The sequence below is a fragment of the Salvelinus sp. IW2-2015 genome, linkage group LG5 (genome assembly GCF_002910315.2).
Source record: "Salvelinus sp. IW2-2015 linkage group LG5, ASM291031v2, whole genome shotgun sequence".
Lineage (NCBI taxonomy): Eukaryota > Metazoa > Chordata > Actinopteri > Salmoniformes > Salmonidae > Salvelinus > Salvelinus sp. IW2-2015.
In genome coordinates, this window is record NC_036844.1 from 19,288,936 (window position 1) to 19,297,227 (window position 8,292).

The following is an 8,292-nucleotide window of genomic DNA, read 5'->3' on the forward strand; positions in this document are numbered from 1 at the left end:
GGGGAGAATGGACTACCCTTTCTGGTTTTGGGTGCATGTATATGTAGAGGAAGGTCTGATTAAGTGTGTTAGTGTCTGTCAGAGTTTATATGTCTGTGTGTGTCTTTTATAATGGACGTACATGACATTATGTAAATGTGGAGGGCAGTCTTTCAGAGGAGTTTTAGGTGCGTGTGTCTGTATGTGTGTCTGTGTGTATGTGTGTCTGTGTGTGTGTTTGTATGTGTGTGTGTTTGTGTCTGTGTGTATCGTATGTGTGTTGTGTGTTTGTGTTGTGTGTCTGTGTGTGTGTTTGTATTTGTGTGTGTGTGTGTCTGTGTTGTAATGTGTGTATGTGTGTGTTGTATGTTGTCTGTGTGTCATGTGTGTTTCTCACTCTCCAGGATTACTAGTGTATTTAAAACTGACGCAAAGGGACCTGTATGTGTCTGTGTATTTAACCATGTCTTGTATTTACTGTTCTATGGTATTTTAACCATGTCTAGTGTATTTAACCATGTCTTGTGTATTTAACCATGTCTAGTGTATTTAACCATGTCTGTGTATTTAACCATGTCTAGTGTATTAACCATGTCTGTGTATTTAACCATGTCTGTGTATTTAACCATGTCTAGTGTATAACCATGTCTGTGTATTTAACCATGTCTAGTGTATTTAACCATGTCTGTGTATTTAACCATGTCTAGTGTATTTACCATGTCTGTGTATTTAACCATCTGTGTATTTAACCATGTCTAGTGTATTTAACCATGTCTAGTGTATTTAACCATGTCTGTGTATTTAACCATGTCTAGTGTATTTAACCATGTCTGTGTATTAACCATGTCTGTGTATTTAACGATGTCTGTGTATTTAACCATGTTAGTGTTATTTAACCATGTCTGTGTATTTAACCATGTCTGTGTATTTATGTTTTAGTTTATTTAACCATGTCTGTGTATTTAACCATGTCTAGTGTATTAACCATGTCTAGTGTATTTAACCATGTCTAGTGTATTTAACCATGTCTGATGTATTTAACCATGCTGTGTATTTAACCATGTCTGTGTATTTAACCATGTCTGTGTATTTAACCATGTCTAGTGTATTTAACCATGTCTAGTGTTTAACCAGTCTGTGATTTAACCATGTCTATGTATGTAGTTTTAACCATGTCTGTGTATTTAACCATGTCTAGTGTATTAACATGTCTGTGTATTTAACATGTCTAGTGTATTTTAACCATGTGTCTGTGTATTTTAACCATGTCTAGTGGTATTTAACCATGTCTGTGTATTTTTAACCATGTCTGGATTTAACCATGCTGTGTATTTAACCTATGTCTTAGTGTTATTTAACCATGTCTAGTGTATTTTAACCATGTCTGTGTATTTAACATGTCTAGTGTATTTAACCATGTCTAGTGTATTTAACCAGTCTGTGTATTTAACCATGTCTAGTGTATTTAACCATGTCTTGTGTATTTAACCATTGTCTAGTGTTATTTAACCATGTCTGTGTATTTAACCATGTCTAGTGTATTTAACCATGTCTGTGTATTTAACCATGTCTAGTGTATATTTAACCATGTTCTAGTGTATTTAACCATGTCTGTATTGTATTAACCATGTCATAGTGTATTTAAACCATGTCTGTGTATTTAACCATGTCTAGTGTATTTAACCATGTCTAGTGTATTTAACCATGTCTGTGTATTTAACCATGTCTGTGTATTTAACCATGTCTAGGTGATTTAACCATGTCTAGTGTATTTAACCATGTCTGTGTATTTAAACCATGTCTAGTGTATTAACCATGTCTGTGTATTTACATGTCGTGTATTTAACCATGTCTGTGTATTTAACCATGTCCAGTGTATTGACCATGTCTGTGTATTTAACCATGTCTGTTTTTAACCATGTCTAGTGTATTTAACCATGTCTGTGTATTTAACCATGTCTAGTGTATTTAACCATGTCTAGTGTATTTAACCATGTCTAGTGATTTACCATGTAGTGTAACCATGTCTGTGTATTTAACCATGTCTGTGTATTTAACCATGTCTGTGTCATGTCTGTGTATTTAACCATGTCTAGTGTATTTAACATGTCTAGTGTATTTAACCATGGTCTAGTGTATTAACAGTTGTGTATTTAACCATGTTCTAGTGTATTTAACCATGTCTGTGTATTTTAACCATGTCTAGTGTATTTAACCATGTCTTGTGTATTTAACCATGTCTAGTGTATTTAACCATTGTCTGTGTATTTAACCATGTCTGTGTATTTAAGCCATGTTAGTGTATTTTAACCATGTCTAGTGTATTTAACCATGTCTGTGTATTTAAACCATGTCTGTGTATTTAACCATGTCTAGTGTATTTAACCATGTCTAGTGTATTTAACCATGTCTGTGTATTTAACCAATGTCTAGTGTATTTTAACCATGTCTGTGTATTTAACCATGTCTAGTGTATTAACCATGTCTGTGTATTTAACCATGTCTAGTGATTTAACATTTGTGTATTTAACCATGTCTGTGTATTTAACCATGTCTTGTGATTTAACCATGTCTAGTGTATTTAACCATGTCTGTGTATTTAACCATGTCTAGTGTATTTAACCATGTCTGTGTATTTAACCATGTCTAGTGTATTTAACCATGTCTGTGTATTTAACCATGTCTAGTGTATTTAACCATGTTAGTGTATTTAACCATGTCTAGTGTATAACCATGTCTGTGTATTTAACCATGTCTGTGTATTAACCATGTCTAGTGTATTTAACCATGTCTAGTGTATTTAACCATGTCTAGTACATTTCCCTCAGACGTTGTTAGGTCAGATGGCTCCACATGTGCCCATACAGCAGAGTGTGGATGAAAGTGTGTCATCTGTATGCAGTGAGTAACACGTAATCAGGCATGCACACATACTCTCCTCCCCTGAAGTGCTGAAACATTTACACACCTACCCAACCCACTTCTCTACAGTCAGTTGTGTCTGGCATTGTGAACACGAGAGGAATGACAAAGATGAATCTGAATTTTGATGTGCCAATCCATCACAGATCACAATCAACACCAGAGTGTGAATTATACCGTGACATTCAGGGGTCTGTATTTCTTTTCACAGGACTTCCTATTTGTGATTTTTTATGGGCCTAATAGTAAGAAGACATGTATTTTAATGGTAAACATTTATTACCTTTTAATGTGGCATGAACACAACCAGTTCATGATGTTTTCATCTGATTGTCAAACAAATCACTTCGTTGCCCACACCAAAATAATTCAAGCATTCAAACACTGCACTGTGCACCCACACTCTTGTATCCTGAATTAATTGATGCATCTTGCTGACAAATTTACCTTTTTTGTAAAAAGAAAAGTCGGGACACCTGAAAGGGGCTGAAAACACGGGTCGCAAATACAGCTGTGTCTGTCCCGAGCTCATCAGAGCAGGAATCTGAGGGCCCAGTTGATTAATGTTGAAAGTTTGCTAGTGGGCTGGACCCAGTTGATAATGTTGAAAGTTTGCTAGCGGGCTGGGTTGATAATGTTGAAAGTTTGCTAGTGGGCTGGACCCAGTTGTAATGTTGAAAGTTTGCTAGCGGGCTGGACTCAGTTGATAATGTTGAAAGTTTGCTAGCGGGCTGGACTCAGTTGATAATGTTGAAAGTTTGCTAGCGGGCTGGACTCAGTTGATAATGTTGAAAGTTTGCTAGTGGGCTGGAACCCAGTTTGATAATGTTGAAAGTTTGCTAGTGGGCTGGACCCAGTTGATAATTTGAAAGTTTGCTAGCGGGCTGGACCCAGTTGATAATGTTTGAAAGTTTGCTAGCGGGCTAGACTCAGTTGATAATGTTTGAAAGTTTGCAGCGGCTGGGACCCAGTTGATAATGTTGAAAGTTTGCTAGCGGGCTGGACCCAGTTGATAATGTTGAAAGTTTGCTAGCGGGCTGGACCCAGTTGATAATGTTGATGGTTTGCTAGCGGGCTGGACCCAGTTGATAAAGTTAGCTAGCGAAAGCTTAAGACAGAGGAAGACAGGCGGACTAGAGAGATGAATTTGATTGAAAGAACCTGAACCAACTGTCACTGGTTTAAACCATGACAGAGAGGCGGGGGTGTTCGTTTCATTTGGAATAATCTTTTATTTTAATATTTACCACTGTAGTAGTACACAATTGCATTTTAAACAAATAGGAGAATGGTTAAATTAGAGACCCACCCCCCCAAAGTTTAGAATTTATAAAACGCATACCTTGTACCTATGTTTGTCCTCTGTGTCTGTCCTCTTTGTTTGCTGAAATCCATACTTTTTCAATTAACATTAATCAAATACAACCACCACCGACTGTTTTCTTGTTGAAATTCAATTGGCACATGCACATTTGCGCTGAGTTGCTGTCTTTGAGCAACAGCAATGAGCAAACAGTCACTTGATTAACGTTTGTTGAAAAAGTATGGATTTCAGCAAAAAAAGCAACTACAGAGGACAAACATGGGTGCAAGGTAGAATATCGTTTGTTTGTGCATCAGCAGTTTTTCTCAGTTTTTCATATTGGTAAATTAGTATTAGTCTAAACTTGTAGTAATTATGGTCTTATTACCAACCGAGGGGCCCCCATTGATTTTTTCAGTCATTCTCACTCTCATATTTTTTGTGGCCCCCACATAGGGGACAACATTCAATTTGATATTTCACACTTTTATCCATCAATGCCTACTGAAACACGAGACCTTTCTACTGCATATTATTTGATTGTTTTGTTGCTGGCCTTTAACAGATGGCTTGAAATGCCTTTTAATCTGCAGATTAGATATTTATATGAAATTTAGTAAATGTCAAGCATCAATAATATCTCCCCTGTGTCACATAGAGCTAGCATGTCCTCACATTTCAATGGTGTTACCGCAAATTAGTTCACCCCGCTGCTGTGAGAAGTTTATTTGTGCGTGTGTGTGTGTGGTTGTGTGCGGGTGTGTGTGTGCAAGAGAGGGCCAGAGATAGAGAGTGAGAGAGACTTTGTATATGACTCAGGTTTGCAATGATGCGTATCTGACTAAAGGGTAACACAAGCCTCAGGCTACTGTCCAGTTGATCCAAAGTGAAATTTCCCGTCCTAATAGGTCACTTCCTCTCCTCTGCCCTCTCCTCTGTCCACTTCCTGCCCAGTTGAACTATAAAATACACAAAACTCAACCCATTGTTTTGTTTTGTTTCTCCAACCATCATCATCATGTAGGCTCTCATAATTTATCCTCTCATATGTATCTATATGAAAACTTCCTTAAATATGTTGTACTTTTTGTTTTGTTTTTGTATACTAAAAAGCCTAAGCTTATATCTGTAAACTGACTGTTAGACCTGGAACCAACTAGGCTCATCAGGGAGAATCGGAGAGCTGTCAGATTCTATGGAGTCATTCTGGGGCTCGCCACTGGCTAAACTCCTGTTGGTGATGATGTCATGTTCATGTGCCATGTCACCAAGGGAGTGAGACACCGAACCCAAGACAGCTCGCTTAGTCTCTGTCACTTTTCCACTCCCTTTCTCTTTGTCTCCCTGATCTGTCTCATTTCTCTGTCTCTCTTCATCACTTTCACATCTGTTTTCACCTGTGTCACATTTCCTCACTTGCTTTCAGCTGTCCCTTTTAACAATATAATGTTCAGGCCTATATACGTTTTTTTATTGGTTGCCTTTCATAGCGTCAAGGTAGTGCCATCTTACAATATCTATAATATCACCGTACAGTACAGTATGTAAAACCGAAACATGCCAATCACAAAAGCTGCAGTCCGCCCGGTCACCCTAAATGTCCCCGTCACGTTGCGTCACCCCGTGTGGCATGATGAGTCAGTCACCCTCAGTTTGGTGTGCAGAAACCCTGCCTGTCTGTCTCTCTCATTCATTTGTGTGTCTGCTGCTTTATGTTCATCTATCTGTTTGCTCTGGGGGTGTCATCATCTTCCAGTCGCTTTCAGCTCCCCAGCTTTTGCTTCAGAGTGGACCGTTTTTGTGCAGTCAACCCAACCATAACCAAATTGCATTTCATCCCGACCGTCACTCTGTGTATGTCTGTGTGTGCTTTCCTGTCTTTTTTTCTCTGCCGTATAGCTGTGTCTTTGGGCTCCGGGGGAAATACTGTTTCATTCCATCTCTCGGCGTTTGCCTGCATGTTTTCATGTCCTATTTTCCCTTGATCTACCCAGTATGCAGGGTTCACCCGTCACATCCTGGTAATTAGACCTCTTGACAGGTAACGTGTGAGTAAGCATCTGATGGGTTACTTTATTCAAGGCACTGGTGGTTAATGTGTTTTCTGTCTGTCTGTCTGTCTGTCTGTCTGTCTGTCTGTCTGTTGTCTGTTCTGTCTGTCTGTCTGTCTGTCTGTCTGTCTGTCTGTCTGTCTGTCTGTCTGTCTGTCTGTCTGTCTGTCGGTGTCTGTCTGTCTGTCTGTCTGTCTGTCTGTCTGTCTGTCTGTCTGTTCTGTCTGTCTGGTCTGTCTGTCTGTCTGTCTTGTCTGTCTGTCTGTCTTCTGGTCTGTCTGTCTGTCTGTCTGTCTGTCTGTCTGTCTGTCTGTCTGTCTGTCTGTCTGTCTGTCTGTCTGTCTGTCTGTCTGTCTGTCTGTCTGTGTCTGTCTGTCTGTCTGCTCTCTCTCTCTCTCTCTCTCTCTCTCTCTCTCTCTCTTCTCTCTCTCTCTCTCTCTCTCTCTCTCTTTTCTCTCTTTTCTCTCTTTTCTCTCTTTCTCTCTTTCTCTCTCTCTCTCTCTTTCTCTCTTTCTCTGTCTCTCTGTCTCTCTCTCTCTCTCTCTCTCTGTCTCTGTCTCACTCTCTCTCTCTCTGTCTCTGTCTCACTCTCTCTCTGTCTCTGTCTCTCTCTCTGGTGCAGCCTCTGCTTTGACCACTTTGACCAGAGGTAGCATTCCCTGATGGGGAGGAAGAGACATATGTGACAATGTGTCCTTTTCAAAGCGTCACTCAACCAGATGTAGCTTGCCCTAAGAGGGACACAAGAGTGTACCTTCAATATGCAGAAGCTGCTCTCCCCACCGCTCCAATTCACAGCCACATTTTAAAACCGCCTCACACAGGGTCAGCGATAGAGCGAGAGAGAGGGGGAGTGTGTGTGCATGTGTTCAGTTTAATCTTGTTTAGTCTTCAGAATGTTTTTAATTTGATTCGAACATCATTTCTCACACTCAGCTCAGATTAGCCCCTATGGTTCAGCCAATACATGTATGTATATATGTTGATTTCAGCCATATTAGTAGAGGCAAGAGGTATCTGCCATGTCTGACACACTTTTTTGACGTAGGGCTCTTTCTAGCCATGACACCTCTCCCATTGACACCCAACCCACTCGGCACAGATGTCATTTCAACGTCTAGTTATTATTTACATTTGGTTGAGTTGTTAACTAACGTGCATTCAACGTGAAATCTGGGGGCTACAGGGCTTGGGTTAACCTCTACATCACCAGCAGAACAGAGGAGGAGTGGGATAAGGGTGCGGCTAAAGGCTATAAGAACTGGTCGTCTAGTGCTTTGGGACAGAGGCGTTAGCCAGCAATAGCCATTTGGTTACAGCTAGATGCGATGATCCGGTGTATTGGTCCAGAGCTTGCGGCAGGAATCCGGTGATGTGGTAGAGAAAAGCAGTCCCATATGCTCTGGGTTGATATCGCGATGTGCAGACTGGCAGGTATTGACTGAGCTAAAGCTGGCTGGTGTCCGAGCTAAAGGTGAAGACTGCTAACAATGACTACTAGCTAGTTAGCTGGCTAGCTTCTGATGGAGGTTCCAGTTATTAAGTATAAAAATAGCAGATCCGTACCACATTGGGTGAGGCAGTTGAGATGAAAATATATACGGAAAAAATTATGAAACGAGACAAGACAAACACACGTCCGACTACTACGCCATCTTGATTTGTCAAACATGATTTTAAAAACGACTGTGAAAGAAGTCAGCTTGATGGAGAGAATGTTCCTTCATTCTCTCCACCAAGTGTTTATTTGTTTGTGGTGTGAAAGGAGGGCCAGGATGTCAAGAGAGTGAAGAGATCTTCCATGCTACTTGGGGAGAGAGCTGTTTTATGGCTGGGCAGCTCTGTGGCAAGACTGACTAACTGTGGCCAATGGCCAACACTACTCTTTGTCCTCACACCTCTCTGTCTCTCTCTCTCTCTCTCTCTCTCTCTCTCTCTCTCTCTCTCTCTCGCTCTCGCTCTCGCTCTCGCTCTCGCTCTCGCTCTCGCTCTCGCTCTCGCTCTCGCTCTCAAATCAAATCAAATCAAATCAAATTT